Source organism: Misgurnus anguillicaudatus, chromosome 22 (assembly GCF_027580225.2).
Source record: "Misgurnus anguillicaudatus chromosome 22, ASM2758022v2, whole genome shotgun sequence".
Classification (NCBI taxonomy): domain Eukaryota; kingdom Metazoa; phylum Chordata; class Actinopteri; order Cypriniformes; family Cobitidae; genus Misgurnus; species Misgurnus anguillicaudatus.
In genome coordinates this window covers 11,126,489-11,147,596 of record NC_073358.2, presented here as the reverse complement: position 1 = coordinate 11,147,596, position 21,108 = coordinate 11,126,489, and the positions used below count along the sequence as shown (strand labels likewise).

At 46.3% G+C, this 21,108-nt stretch overlaps 19 non-coding genes across 19 annotated transcripts; all 19 read right to left on the bottom strand.

The window, feature by feature from the left end:
- Positions 1-325: 325 nt before the first annotated feature.
- Positions 326-397, bottom strand: trnap-agg (transfer RNA proline (anticodon AGG)). The gene has a single exon. It is a non-coding gene; the product is annotated as a tRNA-Pro (tRNA).
- Positions 398-786: 389 nt separating this feature from the next.
- Positions 787-858, bottom strand: trnap-cgg (transfer RNA proline (anticodon CGG)). Its single transcript has one exon. It is a non-coding gene; the product is annotated as a tRNA-Pro (tRNA).
- A 920-nt stretch (positions 859-1,778) lies between these two features.
- Positions 1,779-1,851, bottom strand: trnaf-gaa (transfer RNA phenylalanine (anticodon GAA)). The gene has a single exon. It is a non-coding gene; the product is annotated as a tRNA-Phe (tRNA).
- Positions 1,852-3,957: 2,106 nt separating this feature from the next.
- Positions 3,958-4,029, bottom strand: trnap-agg (transfer RNA proline (anticodon AGG)). The gene has a single exon. It is a non-coding gene; the product is annotated as a tRNA-Pro (tRNA).
- Positions 4,030-4,418: 389 nt separating this feature from the next.
- trnap-cgg (transfer RNA proline (anticodon CGG)) lies at positions 4,419-4,490 on the bottom strand. The gene has a single exon. It is a non-coding gene; the product is annotated as a tRNA-Pro (tRNA).
- A 920-nt stretch (positions 4,491-5,410) lies between these two features.
- trnaf-gaa (transfer RNA phenylalanine (anticodon GAA)) lies at positions 5,411-5,483 on the bottom strand. The gene has a single exon. It is a non-coding gene; the product is annotated as a tRNA-Phe (tRNA).
- A 2,106-nt stretch (positions 5,484-7,589) lies between these two features.
- trnap-agg (transfer RNA proline (anticodon AGG)) lies at positions 7,590-7,661 on the bottom strand. The gene has a single exon. It is a non-coding gene; the product is annotated as a tRNA-Pro (tRNA).
- Positions 7,662-8,050: 389 nt separating this feature from the next.
- trnap-cgg (transfer RNA proline (anticodon CGG)) lies at positions 8,051-8,122 on the bottom strand. Its single transcript has one exon. It is a non-coding gene; the product is annotated as a tRNA-Pro (tRNA).
- Positions 8,123-9,042: 920 nt separating this feature from the next.
- Positions 9,043-9,115, bottom strand: trnaf-gaa (transfer RNA phenylalanine (anticodon GAA)). The gene has a single exon. It is a non-coding gene; the product is annotated as a tRNA-Phe (tRNA).
- Positions 9,116-11,221: 2,106 nt separating this feature from the next.
- On the bottom strand, positions 11,222-11,293 carry trnap-agg (transfer RNA proline (anticodon AGG)). The gene has a single exon. It is a non-coding gene; the product is annotated as a tRNA-Pro (tRNA).
- Positions 11,294-11,682: 389 nt separating this feature from the next.
- trnap-cgg (transfer RNA proline (anticodon CGG)) lies at positions 11,683-11,754 on the bottom strand. Its single transcript has one exon. It is a non-coding gene; the product is annotated as a tRNA-Pro (tRNA).
- Positions 11,755-12,674: 920 nt separating this feature from the next.
- trnaf-gaa (transfer RNA phenylalanine (anticodon GAA)) lies at positions 12,675-12,747 on the bottom strand. Its single transcript has one exon. It is a non-coding gene; the product is annotated as a tRNA-Phe (tRNA).
- A 73-nt stretch (positions 12,748-12,820) lies between these two features.
- trnai-aau (transfer RNA isoleucine (anticodon AAU)) lies at positions 12,821-12,894 on the bottom strand. Its single transcript has one exon. It is a non-coding gene; the product is annotated as a tRNA-Ile (tRNA).
- A 1,959-nt stretch (positions 12,895-14,853) lies between these two features.
- trnap-agg (transfer RNA proline (anticodon AGG)) lies at positions 14,854-14,925 on the bottom strand. Its single transcript has one exon. It is a non-coding gene; the product is annotated as a tRNA-Pro (tRNA).
- Positions 14,926-15,314: 389 nt separating this feature from the next.
- trnap-cgg (transfer RNA proline (anticodon CGG)) lies at positions 15,315-15,386 on the bottom strand. The gene has a single exon. It is a non-coding gene; the product is annotated as a tRNA-Pro (tRNA).
- A 920-nt stretch (positions 15,387-16,306) lies between these two features.
- trnaf-gaa (transfer RNA phenylalanine (anticodon GAA)) lies at positions 16,307-16,379 on the bottom strand. Its single transcript has one exon. It is a non-coding gene; the product is annotated as a tRNA-Phe (tRNA).
- Positions 16,380-16,452: 73 nt separating this feature from the next.
- trnai-aau (transfer RNA isoleucine (anticodon AAU)) lies at positions 16,453-16,526 on the bottom strand. The gene has a single exon. It is a non-coding gene; the product is annotated as a tRNA-Ile (tRNA).
- Positions 16,527-18,485: 1,959 nt separating this feature from the next.
- Positions 18,486-18,557, bottom strand: trnap-agg (transfer RNA proline (anticodon AGG)). Its single transcript has one exon. It is a non-coding gene; the product is annotated as a tRNA-Pro (tRNA).
- A 389-nt stretch (positions 18,558-18,946) lies between these two features.
- Positions 18,947-19,018, bottom strand: trnap-cgg (transfer RNA proline (anticodon CGG)). The gene has a single exon. It is a non-coding gene; the product is annotated as a tRNA-Pro (tRNA).
- Positions 19,019-21,108: the final 2,090 nt, after the last annotated feature.

Genomic DNA, 21,108 nt, shown 5'->3' with positions numbered 1-21,108 from the left:
CGATTAAGGTCAAAAATGCATACTTTCCACTCAAGTAGACATCTGAAAATCAATTTGAAAAATACCTTTGGACAAACAGAAATTTCAATCTTGTCTTGCCTGGCCAAAGAGAAATAAAAACACATTGAAAGAAATTCTAACTGAGGTTGTCATATGTTATGCATGAAAAAGTTTAGGTGTGTGATTTGTTCTGTTGCATTTTCCTTGAAATTATTTGAAACGTGGCACCCTGTAGGTCTTTTGTCACTGTTAAGAGATATGAGGGCTACCCTTGCCGTTTGTCATGGACATTTCTGTCCTGCCTTTAAGCAACGAGTCTAAAGACGGGCTCGTCCGGGATTTGAACCCGGGACCTCTCGCACCCTAAGCGAGAATCATACCCCTAGACCAACGAGCCAAGCCGCCGAGCTGGCCCAGCTGAACCTCCGGGATACGTATTTTCACCACTACGCAGCCGGCTTCCACAAGCCAAAGCGGTCACCTGTCTTCTTTAAGGGGAATTAGCTCAGCATGCGAGAGGTAGCGTGATCGATGCCCGCATTCTTCACGTGAGTGTGATTTGTTGCTCATTTTTTTGACGCGACTCACCGGGCCATCACAGTATGCGTGCACTCCCTGTGGTAGCGTTTGCGGCTCACACTTGCAGAAAAGGGAATAAGCGTACATCAACGTTCGTACTCCTGTCGTAATTCGATAGGTTTAAATGCACTTCCATGATTGCTTGTAGACATCCCTATTCTGTACAGGTCACTACTTGAGCCTGGCTGCGTAAGAACATTGAAAGTCGGGCTCGTCCGGGATTTGAACCCGGGACCTCTCGCACCCGAAGCGAGAATCATACCCCTAGACCAACGAGCCAAGCGCCGCCACCGGCATTCCACCTTCCATTACGTTGCCACCAGCATCCACATGCAAAGAGGTCGTCAGTTGGACATGAGGGGAATTGGCTTGAATGGTAGAGCGCTCGCTTGATGTGAAAGACTCGGCCATCGCAGTACATGTGGGTTCCCTATAGGAGCTTTTGAGGCCCACCAGCTACAGAAAAGTTCTTCTCATTGGGTCCTGCTCATACATTTGGCCAGAAAAAGCCAGCAGTTCCTCAGTTTGGCAACTGAGCACACACACGAAATGCTTCCATACGTATATTCATTCACAAGCAGCTGGAGGTTTAAATTCCAAAGGTGTTTAGTTGCAATTTAGTATGGGAAACATTTTCTTTTAACGTCCATTTGTCTTCCCGTCATTTCTGGTAAGTTTATTATTACATTTTACTTTAAGATTGTAAACATGACGTGTGTGTTTCCTTTGGCCTGTACACATGAGCCGTGTATTTCACGTGGCCTGTTCTTTGGCCTAAGCATAGATTTTTCGTTCATTTTAAGGTTTAATACATGCTTAATTTGTTTTGTTGAATGGTACTTGTATTTGCTGAAATTTGACCCCTTGTATACTGTAGGCCCAATGCGACTGTCAAAAGAATGAAGTGCTAATGTGGCTTAAATTACAACATATTTAGTTTACAGTGTGTGCGCACTGGTTGAAAAATGGTGGGGGGGAACAAACATTGGCCCCACAGACACGGTTTTGCTTGGAAAGCCCAAAGTCCGACAGGTCCCACCGAGACTTGAAAGTCGGGTCGCTGGATTCAGAGTCCAGAGTGCTACCCATTACACCATGGAACCCTGTTGTGGTTGGACGCCTGGCCCACTGGGTCACGGAGAAAAGGTCACACTGCTTGGGCCATATAGGGTAAGCATCTCTCAGAAAGGGGCTTTCAATGCCGAAACCCGGGATCGAACCAGGGACCTTTAGATCTTCAGTCTAACGCTCTCCCAACTGAGCTATTTCGGCAAGACACCCCTGTCCTGCAAGAATTTCCGTGAAAGTTCACAACAAGCAGCAGAAAGCGGCAGAGAAAACCGCATGGCCCGTACGGGGATCGAACCCGCGACCTTGGCGTTATTAGCACCACTCTCTAACCAACTGAGCTAACCGGCCACGTGGGCGCAGGCTGTTCGGCCAAGGTTTGTGCCAGTGCTGTTGCGTCAAGTGGCAAATCTGAAAACGGGCTGGTCCGGGATTTGAATCTCACGCGCCCATAGCGAAAATAGTACCCCTAGGCCAACGAGTCGAGTGTCGCAGTCGTCTTTGGCAAGGGGAATTAGCTCAAATGGTAGAGCGCTCGCTTAGCATGCGAGAAGTAGCGGGATCGATGCCCGCATTCTCCACGTAAGCATGACTTTGGGTTGTTTGTTTTACTGATCTAACAGACTGGGCCGTCTCAGTGTGCTTGCGCTCCCCATGGGAGCGGCTAAGACTCGCTCAAGCAGCAAAGGGCCTGTTTGGTCCAGCTCGCAAATTTTGCAGCAAAAAGCCAACTTCTAGTGTCGGTTTTCAGCATGGCAACTGAAATACACAGGACAGTCTCCCATATGCAAATTTTGTCACGAGGCAACAGGGAGCACAAACTTTTCCTCCGGAGAGCATTCAGTCGCCATTCAAATTGGAATGATTTGTCCACAGGTTATGGTAAGTTCTTACTGCATTTCATTTTGAGATTGTTCACATGAGCTATGTTTTTCACTTTCCTTTCATTTAATTTCTTGAAATGTGTTTTCTCATTGTGGGAGAGTGTCAAAATGAGTACTTGTCAAAAGTAGTATATGCTAAATGCTTGAAATTTACAACACACCTTGGCGTAAATGTTGATGTATTTTCTTAAATTTGCGTTCCTAACTAGCGGTCACCACAGTGGGCAGTTACTCAAAAAGCCATGTCTTTGATTTGCATGATGGCAAAGTTGCACATCAATCGCTGCAGGGGACATTAGTGAAGAAATGCCAATGACACTAGTGAAGACGTGTCAGAAATGCCAAGTGGCCCTGGAATATCACTCACCATTCACTCTATCCTAGAAGACTCTTGCAAATTAAAGAATGTTGACACATCAAGTGACATCTAAGAAGGCATATAATGGTTGCATTTTCCAAGTATTGATTTTAGATTGAGAAAAAGTTCTGATTAATCATCTGACACCAAATTGGACACCATGCATCCCTAGCTACATTTTAGTCTCATAGCTCCAGGCACCTCAGGGTACCTACTGAAGCCCAGTGCCCAGTATGGTGCACCTTTCCTGGCTAGGAGGGAGGAGTACAAATAGCGTGGTTGTTTTCCAGGGTTCTGGACACAACAAAGCGAAGGTAGCACAATCTGATAGCTAGCAGAAATTGACAGAATACCGGACTTCCAGGGTGTTCAACCTGGCAGCCTACACCAAACAATGTGCATCTTTGTTGGCTTAGACAAAGACTGAGGCCATCAAGGAACCCCTCACCTAGAGGAACTGGCTGGCAGGCAGATCGCCAGACCGGGGCCATCAGGGATATATGGAGATACAAATGGTACATCAGGGAGACCACCTAAACCCAGAAATAGACCTTCAATGCGGATACAGAGCCTTGTGATTATTACGCTATCTCTTCGTTGTGTTGACATTTGTGCATTTGTCAGAAGCTTTCATCCAAGGCAACACGCATTCAATGTACACATTTTTGTCAGCACATGTTTTCCGGCAACCCGCAACCTTTTGCAAAGCTGTACAAATCGAGACACAGGAACACAGTTAACTTCGATTAAGGTCAAAAATGCATACTTTCCACTCAAGTAGACATCTGAAAATCAATTTGAAAAATACCTTTGGACAAACAGAAATTTCAATCTTGTCTTGCCTGGCCAAAGAGAAATAAAAACACATTGAAAGAAATTCTAACTGAGGTTGTCATATGTTATGCATGAAAAAGTTTAGGTGTGTGATTTGTTCTGTTGCATTTTCCTTGAAATTATTTGAAACGTGGCACCCTGTAGGTCTTTTGTCACTGTTAAGAGATATGAGGGCTACCCTTGCCGTTTGTCATGGACATTTCTGTCCTGCCTTTAAGCAACGAGTCTAAAGACGGGCTCGTCCGGGATTTGAACCCGGGACCTCTCGCACCCTAAGCGAGAATCATACCCCTAGACCAACGAGCCAAGCCGCCGAGCTGGCCCAGCTGAACCTCCGGGATACGTATTTTCACCACTACGCAGCCGGCTTCCACAAGCCAAAGCGGTCACCTGTCTTCTTTAAGGGGAATTAGCTCAGCATGCGAGAGGTAGCGTGATCGATGCCCGCATTCTTCACGTGAGTGTGATTTGTTGCTCATTTTTTTGACGCGACTCACCGGGCCATCACAGTATGCGTGCACTCCCTGTGGTAGCGTTTGCGGCTCACACTTGCAGAAAAGGGAATAAGCGTACATCAACGTTCGTACTCCTGTCGTAATTCGATAGGTTTAAATGCACTTCCATGATTGCTTGTAGACATCCCTATTCTGTACAGGTCACTACTTGAGCCTGGCTGCGTAAGAACATTGAAAGTCGGGCTCGTCCGGGATTTGAACCCGGGACCTCTCGCACCCGAAGCGAGAATCATACCCCTAGACCAACGAGCCAAGCGCCGCCACCGGCATTCCACCTTCCATTACGTTGCCACCAGCATCCACATGCAAAGAGGTCGTCAGTTGGACATGAGGGGAATTGGCTTGAATGGTAGAGCGCTCGCTTGATGTGAAAGACTCGGCCATCGCAGTACATGTGGGTTCCCTATAGGAGCTTTTGAGGCCCACCAGCTACAGAAAAGTTCTTCTCATTGGGTCCTGCTCATACATTTGGCCAGAAAAAGCCAGCAGTTCCTCAGTTTGGCAACTGAGCACACACACGAAATGCTTCCATACGTATATTCATTCACAAGCAGCTGGAGGTTTAAATTCCAAAGGTGTTTAGTTGCAATTTAGTATGGGAAACATTTTCTTTTAACGTCCATTTGTCTTCCCGTCATTTCTGGTAAGTTTATTATTACATTTTACTTTAAGATTGTAAACATGACGTGTGTGTTTCCTTTGGCCTGTACACATGAGCCGTGTATTTCACGTGGCCTGTTCTTTGGCCTAAGCATAGATTTTTCGTTCATTTTAAGGTTTAATACATGCTTAATTTGTTTTGTTGAATGGTACTTGTATTTGCTGAAATTTGACCCCTTGTATACTGTAGGCCCAATGCGACTGTCAAAAGAATGAAGTGCTAATGTGGCTTAAATTACAACATATTTAGTTTACAGTGTGTGCGCACTGGTTGAAAAATGGTGGGGGGGAACAAACATTGGCCCCACAGACACGGTTTTGCTTGGAAAGCCCAAAGTCCGACAGGTCCCACCGAGACTTGAAAGTCGGGTCGCTGGATTCAGAGTCCAGAGTGCTACCCATTACACCATGGAACCCTGTTGTGGTTGGACGCCTGGCCCACTGGGTCACGGAGAAAAGGTCACACTGCTTGGGCCATATAGGGTAAGCATCTCTCAGAAAGGGGCTTTCAATGCCGAAACCCGGGATCGAACCAGGGACCTTTAGATCTTCAGTCTAACGCTCTCCCAACTGAGCTATTTCGGCAAGACACCCCTGTCCTGCAAGAATTTCCGTGAAAGTTCACAACAAGCAGCAGAAAGCGGCAGAGAAAACCGCATGGCCCGTACGGGGATCGAACCCGCGACCTTGGCGTTATTAGCACCACTCTCTAACCAACTGAGCTAACCGGCCACGTGGGCGCAGGCTGTTCGGCCAAGGTTTGTGCCAGTGCTGTTGCGTCAAGTGGCAAATCTGAAAACGGGCTGGTCCGGGATTTGAATCTCACGCGCCCATAGCGAAAATAGTACCCCTAGGCCAACGAGTCGAGTGTCGCAGTCGTCTTTGGCAAGGGGAATTAGCTCAAATGGTAGAGCGCTCGCTTAGCATGCGAGAAGTAGCGGGATCGATGCCCGCATTCTCCACGTAAGCATGACTTTGGGTTGTTTGTTTTACTGATCTAACAGACTGGGCCGTCTCAGTGTGCTTGCGCTCCCCATGGGAGCGGCTAAGACTCGCTCAAGCAGCAAAGGGCCTGTTTGGTCCAGCTCGCAAATTTTGCAGCAAAAAGCCAACTTCTAGTGTCGGTTTTCAGCATGGCAACTGAAATACACAGGACAGTCTCCCATATGCAAATTTTGTCACGAGGCAACAGGGAGCACAAACTTTTCCTCCGGAGAGCATTCAGTCGCCATTCAAATTGGAATGATTTGTCCACAGGTTATGGTAAGTTCTTACTGCATTTCATTTTGAGATTGTTCACATGAGCTATGTTTTTCACTTTCCTTTCATTTAATTTCTTGAAATGTGTTTTCTCATTGTGGGAGAGTGTCAAAATGAGTACTTGTCAAAAGTAGTATATGCTAAATGCTTGAAATTTACAACACACCTTGGCGTAAATGTTGATGTATTTTCTTAAATTTGCGTTCCTAACTAGCGGTCACCACAGTGGGCAGTTACTCAAAAAGCCATGTCTTTGATTTGCATGATGGCAAAGTTGCACATCAATCGCTGCAGGGGACATTAGTGAAGAAATGCCAATGACACTAGTGAAGACGTGTCAGAAATGCCAAGTGGCCCTGGAATATCACTCACCATTCACTCTATCCTAGAAGACTCTTGCAAATTAAAGAATGTTGACACATCAAGTGACATCTAAGAAGGCATATAATGGTTGCATTTTCCAAGTATTGATTTTAGATTGAGAAAAAGTTCTGATTAATCATCTGACACCAAATTGGACACCATGCATCCCTAGCTACATTTTAGTCTCATAGCTCCAGGCACCTCAGGGTACCTACTGAAGCCCAGTGCCCAGTATGGTGCACCTTTCCTGGCTAGGAGGGAGGAGTACAAATAGCGTGGTTGTTTTCCAGGGTTCTGGACACAACAAAGCGAAGGTAGCACAATCTGATAGCTAGCAGAAATTGACAGAATACCGGACTTCCAGGGTGTTCAACCTGGCAGCCTACACCAAACAATGTGCATCTTTGTTGGCTTAGACAAACACTGAGGCCATCAAGGAACCCCTCACCTAGAGGAACTGGCTGGCAGGCAGATCGCCAGACCGGGGCCATCAGGGATATATGGAGATACAAATGGTACATCAGGGAGACCACCTAAACCCAGAAATAGACCTTCAATGCGGATACAGAGCCTTGTGATTATTACGCTATCTCTTCGTTGTGTTGACATTTGTGCATTTGTCAGAAGCTTTCATCCAAGGCAACACGCATTCAATGTACACATTTTTGTCAGCACATGTTTTCCGGCAACCCGCAACCTTTTGCAAAGCTGTACAAATCGAGACACAGGAACACAGTTAACTTCGATTAAGGTCAAAAATGCATACTTTCCACTCAAGTAGACATCTGAAAATCAATTTGAAAAATACCTTTGGACAAACAGAAATTTCAATCTTGTCTTGCCTGGCCAAAGAGAAATAAAAACACATTGAAAGAAATTCTAACTGAGGTTGTCATATGTTATGCATGAAAAAGTTTAGGTGTGTGATTTGTTCTGTTGCATTTTCCTTGAAATTATTTGAAACGTGGCACCCTGTAGGTCTTTTGTCACTGTTAAGAGATATGAGGGCTACCCTTGCCGTTTGTCATGGACATTTCTGTCCTGCCTTTAAGCAACGAGTCTAAAGACGGGCTCGTCCGGGATTTGAACCCGGGACCTCTCGCACCCTAAGCGAGAATCATACCCCTAGACCAACGAGCCAAGCCGCCGAGCTGGCCCAGCTGAACCTCCGGGATACGTATTTTCACCACTACGCAGCCGGCTTCCACAAGCCAAAGCGGTCACCTGTCTTCTTTAAGGGGAATTAGCTCAGCATGCGAGAGGTAGCGTGATCGATGCCCGCATTCTTCACGTGAGTGTGATTTGTTGCTCATTTTTTTGACGCGACTCACCGGGCCATCACAGTATGCGTGCACTCCCTGTGGTAGCGTTTGCGGCTCACACTTGCAGAAAAGGGAATAAGCGTACATCAACGTTCGTACTCCTGTCGTAATTCGATAGGTTTAAATGCACTTCCATGATTGCTTGTAGACATCCCTATTCTGTACAGGTCACTACTTGAGCCTGGCTGCGTAAGAACATTGAAAGTCGGGCTCGTCCGGGATTTGAACCCGGGACCTCTCGCACCCGAAGCGAGAATCATACCCCTAGACCAACGAGCCAAGCGCCGCCACCGGCATTCCACCTTCCATTACGTTGCCACCAGCATCCACATGCAAAGAGGTCGTCAGTTGGACATGAGGGGAATTGGCTTGAATGGTAGAGCGCTCGCTTGATGTGAAAGACTCGGCCATCGCAGTACATGTGGGTTCCCTATAGGAGCTTTTGAGGCCCACCAGCTACAGAAAAGTTCTTCTCATTGGGTCCTGCTCATACATTTGGCCAGAAAAAGCCAGCAGTTCCTCAGTTTGGCAACTGAGCACACACACGAAATGCTTCCATACGTATATTCATTCACAAGCAGCTGGAGGTTTAAATTCCAAAGGTGTTTAGTTGCAATTTAGTATGGGAAACATTTTCTTTTAACGTCCATTTGTCTTCCCGTCATTTCTGGTAAGTTTATTATTACATTTTACTTTAAGATTGTAAACATGACGTGTGTGTTTCCTTTGGCCTGTACACATGAGCCGTGTATTTCACGTGGCCTGTTCTTTGGCCTAAGCATAGATTTTTCGTTCATTTTAAGGTTTAATACATGCTTAATTTGTTTTGTTGAATGGTACTTGTATTTGCTGAAATTTGACCCCTTGTATACTGTAGGCCCAATGCGACTGTCAAAAGAATGAAGTGCTAATGTGGCTTAAATTACAACATATTTAGTTTACAGTGTGTGCGCACTGGTTGAAAAATGGTGGGGGGGAACAAACATTGGCCCCACAGACACGGTTTTGCTTGGAAAGCCCAAAGTCCGACAGGTCCCACCGAGACTTGAAAGTCGGGTCGCTGGATTCAGAGTCCAGAGTGCTACCCATTACACCATGGAACCCTGTTGTGGTTGGACGCCTGGCCCACTGGGTCACGGAGAAAAGGTCACACTGCTTGGGCCATATAGGGTAAGCATCTCTCAGAAAGGGGCTTTCAATGCCGAAACCCGGGATCGAACCAGGGACCTTTAGATCTTCAGTCTAACGCTCTCCCAACTGAGCTATTTCGGCAAGACACCCCTGTCCAGCAAAAATTTCCGTGAAAGTTCACAACAAGCAGCAGAAAGCGGCAGAGAAAACCGCATGGCCCGTACGGGGATCGAACCCGCGACCTTGGCGTTATTAGCACCACTCTCTAACCAACTGAGCTAACCGGCCACGTGGGCGCAGGCTGTTCGGCCAAGGTTTGTGCCAGTGCTGTTGCGTCAAGTGGCAAATCTGAAAACGGGCTGGTCCGGGATTTGAATCTCACGCGCCCATAGCGAAAATAGTACCCCTAGGCCAACGAGTCGAGTGTCGCAGTTGTCTTTGGCAAGGGGAATTAGCTCAAATGGTAGAGCGCTCGCTTAGCATGCGAGAAGTAGCGGGATCGATGCCCGCATTCTCCACGTAAGCATGACTTTGGGTTGTTTGTTTTACTGATCTAACAGACTGGGCCGTCTCAGTGTGCTTGCGCTCCCCATGGGAGCGGCTAAGACTCGCTCAAGCAGCAAAGGGCCTGTTTGGTCCAGCTCGCAAATTTTGCAGCAAAAAGCCAACTTCTAGTGTCAGTTTTCAGCATGGCAACTGAAATACACAGGACAGTCTCCCATATGCAAATTTTGTCACGAGGCAACAGGGAGCACAAACTTTTCCTCCGGAGAGCATTCAGTCGCCATTCAAATTGGAATGATTTGTCCACAGGTTATGGTAAGTTCTTACTGCATTTCATTTTGAGATTGTTCACATGAGCTATGTTTTTCACTTTCCTTTCATTTAATTTCTTGAAATGTGTTTTCTCATTGTGGGAGAGTGTCAAAATGAGTACTTGTCAAAAGTAGTATATGCTAAATGCTTGAAATTTACAACACACCTTGGCGTAAATGTTGATGTATTTTCTTAAATTTGCGTTCCTAACTAGCGGTCACCACAGTGGGCAGTTACTCAAAAAGCCATGTCTTTGATTTGCATGATGGCAAAGTTGCACATCAATCGCTGCAGGGGACATTAGTGAAGAAATGCCAATGACACTAGTGAAGACGTGTCAGAAATGCCAAGTGGCCCTGGAATATCACTCACCATTCACTCTATCCTAGAAGACTCTTGCAAATTAAAGAATGTTGACACATCAAGTGACATCTAAGAAGGCATATAATGGTTGCATTTTCCAAGTATTGATTTTAGATTGAGAAAAAGTTCTGATTAATCATCTGACACCAAATTGGACACCATGCATCCCTAGCTACATTTTAGTCTCATAGCTCCAGGCACCTCAGGGTACCTACTGAAGCCCAGTGCCCAGTATGGTGCACCTTTCCTGGCTAGGAGGGAGGAGTACAATTAGCGTGGTTGTTTTCCAGGGTTCTGGACACAACAAAGGGAAGGTAGCACAATCTGATAGCTAGCAGAAATTGACAGAATACCGGACTTCCAGGGTGTTCAACCTGGCAGCCTACACCAAACAATGTGCATCTTTGTTGGCTTAGACAAAGACTGAGGCCATCAAGGAACCCCTCACCTAGAGGAACTGGCTGGCAGGCAGATCGCCAGACCGGGGCCATCAGGGATATATGGAGATACAAATGGTACATCAGGGAGACCACCTAAACCCAGAAATAGACCTTCAATGCGGATACAGAGCCTTGTGATTATTACGCTATCTCTTCGTTGTGTTGACATTTGTGCATTTGTCAGAAGCTTTCATCCAAGGCAACACGCATTCAATGTACACATTTTTGTCAGCACATGTTTTCCGGCAACCCGCAACCTTTTGCAAAGCTGTACAAATCGAGACACAGGAACACAGTTAACTTCGATTAAGGTCAAAAATGCATACTTTCCACTCAAGTAGACATCTGAAAATCAATTTGAAAAATACCTTTGGACAAACAGAAATTTCAATCTTGTCTTGCCTGGCCAAAGAGAAATAAAAACACATTGAAAGAAATTCTAACTGAGGTTGTCATATGTTATGCATGAAAAAGTTTAGGTGTGTGATTTGTTCTGTTGCATTTTCCTTGAAATTATTTGAAACGTGGCACCCTGTAGGTCTTTTGTCACTGTTAAGAGATATGAGGGCTACCCTTGCCGTTTGTCATGGACATTTCTGTCCTGCCTTTAAGCAACGAGTCTAAAGACGGGCTCGTCCGGGATTTGAACCCGGGACCTCTCGCACCCTAAGCGAGAATCATACCCCTAGACCAACGAGCCAAGCCGCCGAGCTGGCCCAGCTGAACCTCCGGGATACGTATTTTCACCACTACGCAGCCGGCTTCCACAAGCCAAAGCGGTCACCTGTCTTCTTTAAGGGGAATTAGCTCAGCATGCGAGAGGTAGCGTGATCGATGCCCGCATTCTTCACGTGAGTGTGATTTGTTGCTCATTTTTTTGACGCGACTCACCGGGCCATCACAGTATGCGTGCACTCCCTGTGGTAGCGTTTGCGGCTCACACTTGCAGAAAAGGGAATAAGCGTACATCAACGTTCGTACTCCTGTCGTAATTCGATAGGTTTAAATGCACTTCCATGATTGCTTGTAGACATCCCTATTCTGTACAGGTCACTACTTGAGCCTGGCTGCGTAAGAACATTGAAAGTCGGGCTCGTCCGGGATTTGAACCCGGGACCTCTCGCACCCGAAGCGAGAATCATACCCCTAGACCAACGAGCCAAGCGCCGCCACCGGCATTCCACCTTCCATTACGTTGCCACCAGCATCCACATGCAAAGAGGTCGTCAGTTGGACATGAGGGGAATTGGCTTGAATGGTAGAGCGCTCGCTTGATGTGAAAGACTCGGCCATCGCAGTACATGTGGGTTCCCTATAGGAGCTTTTGAGGCCCACCAGCTACAGAAAAGTTCTTCTCATTGGGTCCTGCTCATACATTTGGCCAGAAAAAGCCAGCAGTTCCTCAGTTTGGCAACTGAGCACACACACGAAATGCTTCCATACGTATATTCATTCACAAGCAGCTGGAGGTTTAAATTCCAAAGGTGTTTAGTTGCAATTTAGTATGGGAAACATTTTCTTTTAACGTCCATTTGTCTTCCCGTCATTTCTGGTAAGTTTATTATTACATTTTACTTTAAGATTGTAAACATGACGTGTGTGTTTCCTTTGGCCTGTACACATGAGCCGTGTATTTCACGTGGCCTGTTCTTTGGCCTAAGCATAGATTTTTCGTTCATTTTAAGGTTTAATACATGCTTAATTTGTTTTGTTGAATGGTACTTGTATTTGCTGAAATTTGACCCCTTGTATACTGTAGGCCCAATGCGACTGTCAAAAGAATGAAGTGCTAATGTGGCTTAAATTACAACATATTTAGTTTACAGTGTGTGCGCACTGGTTGAAAAATGGTGGGGGGGAACAAACATTGGCCCCACAGACACGGTTTTGCTTGGAAAGCCCAAAGTCCGACAGGTCCCACCGAGACTTGAAAGTCGGGTCGCTGGATTCAGAGTCCAGAGTGCTACCCATTACACCATGGAACCCTGTTGTGGTTGGACGCCTGGCCCACTGGGTCACGGAGAAAAGGTCACACTGCTTGGGCCATATAGGGTAAGCATCTCTCAGAAAGGGGCTTTCAATGCCGAAACCCGGGATCGAACCAGGGACCTTTAGATCTTCAGTCTAACGCTCTCCCAACTGAGCTATTTCAGCAAGACACCCCTGTCCTGCAAGAATTTCCATGAAAGTTCACAACAAGCAGCAGAAAGCGGCAGAGAAAACCGCATGGCCCGTACGGGGATCGAACCCGCGACCTTGGCATTATTAGCACCACGCTCTAACCAACTGAGCTAACCGGCCACGTGGGCGCAGGCTGTTCGGCCAAGGTTTGTGCCAGTGCTGTTGCGTCAAGTGGCAAATCTGAAAACGGGCTGGTCCGGGATTTGAATCTCACGCGCCCATAGCGAAAATAGTACCCCTAGGCCAACGAGTCGAGTGTCGCAGTCGTCTTTGGCAAGGGGAATTAGCTCAAATGGTAGAGCGCTCGCTTAGCATGCGAGAAGTAGCGGGATCGATGCCCGCATTCTCCACGTAAGCATGACTTTGGGTTGTTTGTTTTACTGATCTAACAGACTGGGCCGTCTCAGTGTGCTTGCGCTCCCCATGGGAGCGGCTAAGACTCGCTCAAGCAGCAAAGGGCCTGTTTGGTCCAGCTCGCAAATTTTGCAGCAAAAAGCCAACTTCTAGTGTCGGTTTTCAGCATGGCAACTGAAATACACAGGACAGTCTCCCATATGCAAATTTTGTCACGAGGCAACAGGGAGCACAAACTTTTCCTCCGGAGAGCATTCAGTCGCCATTCAAATTGGAATGATTTGTCCACAGGTTATGGTAAGTTCTTACTGCATTTCATTTTGAGATTGTTCACATGAGCTATGTTTTTCACTTTCCTTTCATTTAATTTCTTGAAATGTGTTTTCTCATTGTGGGAGAGTGTCAAAATGAGTACTTGTCAAAAGTAGTATATGCTAAATGCTTGAAATTTACAACACACCTTGGCGTAAATGTTGATGTATTTTCTTAAATTTGCGTTCCTAACTAGCGGTCACCACAGTGGGCAGTTACTCAAAAAGCCATGTCTTTGATTTGCATGATGGCAAAGTTGCACATCAATCGCTGCAGGGGACATTAGTGAAGAGATGCCAATGACACTAGTGAAGACGTGTCAGAAATGCCAAGTGGCCCTGGAATATCACTCACCATTCACTCTATCCTAGAAGACTCTTGCAAATTAAAGAATGTTGACACATCAAGTGACATCTAAGAAGGCATATAATGGTTGCATTTTCCAAGTATTGATTTTAGATTGAGAAAAAGTTCTGATTAATCATCTGACACCAAATTGGACACCATGCATCCCTAGCTACATTTTAGTCTCATAGCTCCAGGCACCTCAGGGTACCTACTGAAGCCCAGTGCCCAGTATGGTGCACCTTTCCTGGCTAGGAGGGAGGAGTACAAATAGCGTGGTTGTTTTCCAGGGTTCTGGACACAACAAAGCGAAGGTAGCACAATCTGATAGCTAGCAGAAATTGACAGAATACCGGACTTCCAGGGTGTTCAACCTGGCAGCCTACACCAAACAATGTGCATCTTTGTTGGCTTAGACAAAGACTGAGGCCATCAAGGAACCCCTCACCTAGAGGAACTGGCTGGCAGGCAGATCGCCAGACCGGGGCCATCAGGGATATATGGAGATACAAATGGTACATCAGGGAGACCACCTAAACCCAGAAATAGACCTTCAATGCGGATACAGAGCCTTGTGATTATTACGCTATCTCTTCGTTGTGTTGACATTTGTGCATTTGTCAGAAGCTTTCATCCAAGGCAACACGCATTCAATGTACACATTTTTGTCAGCACATGTTTTCCGGCAACCCGCAACCTTTTGCAAAGCTGTACAAATCGAGACACAGGAACACAGTTAACTTCGATTAAGGTCAAAAATGCATACTTTCCACTCAAGTAGACATCTGAAAATCAATTTGAAAAATACCTTTGGACAAACAGAAATTTCAATCTTGTCTTGCCTGGCCAAAGAGAAATAAAAACACATTGAAAGAAATTCTAACTGAGGTTGTCATATGTTATGCATGAAAAAGTTTAGGTGTGTGATTTGTTCTGTTGCATTTTCCTTGAAATTATTTGAAACGTGGCACCCTGTAGGTCTTTTGTCACTGTTAAGAGATATGAGGGCTACCCTTGCCGTTTGTCATGGACATTTCTGTCCTGCCTTTAAGCAACGAGTCTAAAGACGGGCTCGTCCGGGATTTGAACCCGGGACCTCTCGCATCCTAAGCGAGAATCATACCCCTAGACCAACGAGCCAAGCCGCCGAGCTGGCCCAGCTGAACCTCCGGGATACGTATTTTCACCACTACGCAGCCGGCTTCCACAAGCCAAAGCGGTCACCTGTCTTCTTTAAGGGGAATTAGCTCAGCATGCGAGAGGTAGCGTGATCGATGCCCGCATTCTTCACGTGAGTGTGATTTGTTGCTCATTTTTTTGACGCGACTCACCGGGCCATCACAGTATGCGTGCACTCCCTGTGGTAGCGTTTGCGGCTCACACTTGCAGAAAAGGGAATAAGCGTACATCAACGTTCGTACTCCTGTCATAATTCGATAGGTTTAAATGCACTTCCATGATTGCTTGTAGACATCCCTATTCTGTACAGGTCACTACTTGAGCCTGGCTGCGTAAGAACATTGAAAGTCGGGCTCGTCCGGGATTTGAACCCGGGACCTCTCGCACCCGAAGCGAGAATCATACCCCTAGACCAACGAGCCAAGCGCCGCCACCGGCATTCCACCTTCCATTACGTTGCCACCAGCATCCACATGCAAAGAGGTCGTCAGTTGGACATGAGGGGAATTGGCTTGAATGGTAGAGCGCTCGCTTGATGTGAAAGACTCGGCCATCGCAGTACATGTGGGTTCCCTATAGGAGCTTTTGAGGCCCACCAGCTACAGAAAAGTTCTTCTCATTGGGTCCTGCTCATACATTTGGCCAGAAAAAGCCAGCAGTTCCTCAGTTTGGCAACTGAGCACACACACGAAATGCTTCCATACGTATATTCATTCACAAGCAGCTGGAGGTTTAAATTCCAAAGGTGTTTAGTTGCAATTTAGTATGGGAAACATTTTCTTTTAACGTCCATTTGTCTTCCCGTCATTTCTGGTAAGTTTATTATTACATTTTACTTTAAGATTGTAAACATGACGTGTGTGTTTCCTTTGGCCTGTACACATGAGCCGTGTATTTCACGTGGCCTGTTCTTTGGCCTAAGCATAGATTTTTCGTTCATTTTAAGGTTTAATACATGCTTAATTTGTTTTGTTGAATGGTACTTGTATTTGCTGAAATTTGACCCCTTGTATACTGTAGGCCCAATGCGACTGTCAAAAGAATGAAGTGCTAATGTGGCTTAAATTACAACATATTTAGTTTACAGTGTGTGCGCACTGGTTGAAAAATGGTGGGGGGGAACAAACATTGGCCCCACAGACACGGTTTTGCTTGGAAAGCCCAAAGTCCGACAGGTCCCACCGAGACTTGAAAGTCGGGTCGCTGGATTCAGAGTCCAGAGTGCTACCCATTACACCATGGAACCCTGTTGTGGTTGGACGCCTGGCCCACTGGGTCACGGAGAAAAGGTCACACTGCTTGGGCCATATAGGGTAAGCATCTCTCAGAAAGGGGCTTTCAATGCCGAAACCCGGTATCGAACCAGGGACCTTTAGATCTTCAGTCTAACGCTCTCCCAACTGAGCTATTTCGGCAAGACACCCCTGTCCTGTAAGAATTTCTGTGAAAGTTCACAACAAGCAGCAGAAAGCGGCAGAGAAAACCGCATGGCCCGTACGGGGATCGAACCCGCGACCTTGGCGTTATTAGCACCACGCTCTAACCAACTGAGCTAACCGGCCACGTGGGCGCAGGCTGTTCGGCCAATGTTTGTGCCAGTGCTGTTGCGTCAAGTGGCAAATCTGAAAACGGGCTGGTCCGGGATTTGAATCTCACGCGCCCATAGCGAAAATAGTACCCCTAGGCCAACGAGTCGAGTGTCGCAGTCGTCTTTGGCAAGGGGAATTAGCTCAAATGGTAGAGCGCTCGCTTAGCATGCGAGAAGTAGCGGGATCGATGCCCGCATTCTCCACGTAAGCATGACTTTGGGTTGTTTGTTTTACTGATCTAACAGACTGGGCCGTCTCAGTGTGCTTGCGCTCCCCATGGGAGCGGCTAAGACTCGCTCAAGCAGCAAAGGGCCTGTTTGGTCCAGCTCGCAAATTTTGCAGCAAAAAGCCAACTTCTAGTGTCGGTTTTCAGCATGGCAACTGAAATACACAGGACAGTCTCCCATATGCAAATTTTGTCACGAGGCAACAGGGAGCACAAACTTTTCCTCCGGAGAGCATTCAGTCGCCATTCAAATTGGAATGATTTGTCCACAGGTTATGGTAAGTTCTTACTGCATTTCATTTTGAGATTGTTCACATGAGCTATGTTTTTCACTTTCCTTTCATTTAATTTCTTGAAATGTGTTTTCTCATTGTGGGAGAGTGTCAAAATGAGTACTTGTCAAAAGTAGTATATGCTAAATGCTTGAAATTTACAACACACCTTGGCGTAAATGTTGATGTATTTTCTTAAATTTGCGTTCCTAACTAGCGGTCACCACAGTGGGCAGTTACTCAAAAAGCCATGTCTTTGATTTGCATGATGGCAAAGTTGCACATCAATCGCTGCAGGGGACATTAGTGAAGAGATGCCAATGACACTAGTGAAGACGTGTCAGAAATGCCAAGTGGCCCTGGAATATCACTCACCATTCACTCTATCCTAGAAGACTCTTGCAAATTAAAGAATGTTGACACATCAAGTGACATCTAAGAAGGCATATAATGGTTGCATTTTCCAAGTATTGATTTTAGATTGAGAAAAAGTTCTGATTAATCATCTGACACCAAATTGGACACCATGCATCCCTAGCTACATTTTAGTCTCATAGCTCCAGGCACCTCAGGGTACCTACTGAAGCCCAGTGCCCAGTATGGTGCACCTTTCCTGGCTAGGAGGGAGGAGTACAAATAGCGTGGTTGTTTTCCAGGGTTCTGGACACAACAAAGCGAAGGTAGCACAATCTGATAGCTAGCAGAAATTGACAGAATACCGGACTTCCAGGGTGTTCAACCTGGCAGCCTACACCAAACAATGTGCATCTTTGTTGGCTTAGACAAAGACTGAGGCCATCAAGGAACCCCTCACCTAGAGGAACTGGCTGGCAGGCAGATCGCCAGACCGGGGCCATCAGGGATATATGGAGATACAAATGGTACATCAGGGAGACCACCTAAACCCAGAAATAGACCTTCAATGCGGATACAGAGCCTTGTGATTATTACGCTATCTCTTCGTTGTGTTGACATTTGTGCATTTGTCAGAAGCTTTCATCCAAGGCAACACGCATTCAATGTACACATTTTTGTCAGCACATGTTTTCCGGCAACCCGCAACCTTTTGCAAAGCTGTACAAATCGAGACACAGGAACACAGTTAACTTCGATTAAGGTCAAAAATGCATACTTTCCACTCAAGTAGACATCTGAAAATCAATTTGAAAAATACCTTTGGACAAACAGAAATTTCAATCTTGTCTTGCCTGGCCAAAGAGAAATAAAAACACATTGAAAGAAATTCTAACTGAGGTTGTCATATGTTATGCATGAAAAAGTTTAGGTGTGTGATTTGTTCTGTTGCATTTTCCTTGAAATTATTTGAAACGTGGCACCCTGTAGGTCTTTTGTCACTGTTAAGAGATATGAGGGCTACCCTTGCCGTTTGTCATGGACATTTCTGTCCTGCCTTTAAGCAACGAGTCTAAAGACGGGCTCGTCCGGGATTTGAACCCGGGACCTCTCGCACCCTAAGTGAGAATCATACCCCTAGACCAACGAGCCAAGCCGCCGAGCTGGCCCAGCTGAACCTCCGGGATACGTATTTTCACCACTACGCAGCCGGCTTCCACAAGCCAAAGCGGTCACCTGTCTTCTTTAAGGGGAATTAGCTCAGCATGCGAGAGGTAGCGTGATCGATGCCCGCATTCTTCACGTGAGTGTGATTTGTTGCTCATTTTTTTGACGCGACTCACCGGGCCATCACAGTATGCGTGCACTCCCTGTGGTAGCGTTTGCGGCTCACACTTGCAGAAAAGGGAATAAGCGTACATCAACGTTCGTACTCCTGTCGTAATTCGATAGGTTTAAATGCACTTCCATGATTGCTTGTAGACATCCCTATTCTGTACAGGTCACTACTTGAGCCTGGCTGCGTAAGAACATTGAAAGTCGGGCTCGTCCGGGATTTGAACCCGGGACCTCTCGCACCCGAAGCGAGAATCATACCCCTAGACCAACGAGCCAAGCGCCGCCACCGGCATTCCACCTTCCATTACGTTGCCACCAGCATCCACATGCAAAGAGGTCGTCAGTTGGACATGAGGGGAATTGGCTTGAATGGTAGAGCGCTCGCTTGATGTGAAAGACTCGGCCATCGCAGTACATGTGGGTTCCCTATAGGAGCTTTTGAGGCCCACCAGCTACAGAAAAGTTCTTCTCATTGGGTCCTGCTCATACATTTGGCCAGAAAAAGCCAGCAGTTCCTCAGTTTGGCAACTGAGCACACACACGAAATGCTTCCATACGTATATTCATTCACAAGCAGCTGGAGGTTTAAATTCCAAAGGTGTTTAGTTGCAATTTAGTATGGGAAACATTTTCTTTTAACGTCCATTTGTCTTCCCGTCATTTCTGGTAAGTTTAATATTACATTTTACTTTAAGATTGTAAACATGACGTGTGTGTTTCCTTTGGCCTGTACACATGAGCCGTGTATTTCACGTGGCCTGTTCTTTGGCCTAAGCATAGATTTTTCGTTCATTTTAAGGTTTAATACATGCTTAATTTGTTTTGTTGAATGGTACTTGTATTTGCTGAAATTTGACCCCTTGTATACTGTAGGCCCAATGCGACTGTCAAAAGAATGAAGTGCTAATGTGGCTTAAATTACAACATATTTAGTTTACAGTGTGTGCGCACTGGTTGAAAAATGGTGGGGGGGAACAAACATTGGCCCCACAGACACGGTTTTGCTTGGAAAGCCCAAAGTCCGACAGGTCCCACCGAGACTTGAAAGTCGGGTCGCTGGATTCAGAGTCCAGAGTGCTACCCATTACACCATGGAACCCTGTTGTGGTTGGACGCCTGTGATCTTCACGGAGAAAAGATCACACTGCTTGGGCCATATAGGATAACCATCTCTCAGAAAGGGGCTTGCAATGCCGAAAACCGGGATCGAACCAGGGACCTTTAGATCTTCAGTCTAACGCTCTCCCAACTGAGCAATTTCAGCCAGACACCCCTGTCCTGCAAGAATTTCCATGAAAGTTTACAACAAGCAGCAGAAGTGGCAGAGAAAACCGCATGGCCCGTACGGGGATAGAACCCGCGACCTTGGCGTTATTAGCACCACGCTCTAACCAACTAAGCTAACCGGCCACGTGGGTGCAGGCTGTTCGGCCAAGGTTTGTGCCAGTGCTGTTGCGTCAAGTGGCAAATCTGAAAACGGGCTGGTCCGGGATTTGAATCTCACGCGCCCATAGCGAAAATAGTACCCCTAGGCCAACGAGTCGAGTGTCGCAGTTGTCTTTGGCATGGGGAATTAGCTCAAATGGTAGAGCGCTCGCTTAGCATGCGAGAAGTAGCGGGATCGATGCCCGCATTCTCCACGTAAGCATGGCTTTGGGTTGTTTGTTTTACTGATCTAACAGACTGGGCCGTCTCAGTGTGCTTGCGCTCCCCATGGGAGCGGCTAAGACTCGCTCAAGCAGCAAAGGGCCTGTTTGGTCCAGCTCGCAAATTTTGCAGCAAAAAGCCAACTTCTAGTGTCGGTTTTCAGCATGGCAACTGAAATACACAGGACAGTCTCCCATATGCAAATTTTGTCACGAGGCAACAGGGAGCACAAACTTTTCCTCCGGAGAGCATTCAGTCGCCATTCAAATTGGAATGATTTGTCCACAGGTTATGGTAAGTTCTTACTGCATTTCATTTTGAGATTGTTCACATGAGCTATGTTTTTCACTTTCCTTTCATTTAATTTCTTGAAATGTGTTTTCTCATTGTGGGAGAGTGTCAAAATGAGTACTTGTCAAAAGTAGTATATGCTAAATGCTTGAAATTTACAACACACCTTGGCGTAAATGTTGATGTATTTTCTTAAATTTGCGTTCCTAACTAGCGGTCACCACAGTGGGCAGTTACTCAAAAAGCCATGTCTTTGATTTGCATGATGGCAAAGTTGCACATCAATCGCTGCAGGGGACATTAGTGAAGAAATGCCAATGACACTAGTGAAGACGTGTCAGAAATGCCAAGTGGCCCTGGAATATCACTCACCATTCACTCTATCCTAGAAGACTCTTGCAAATTAAAGAATGTTGACACATCAAGT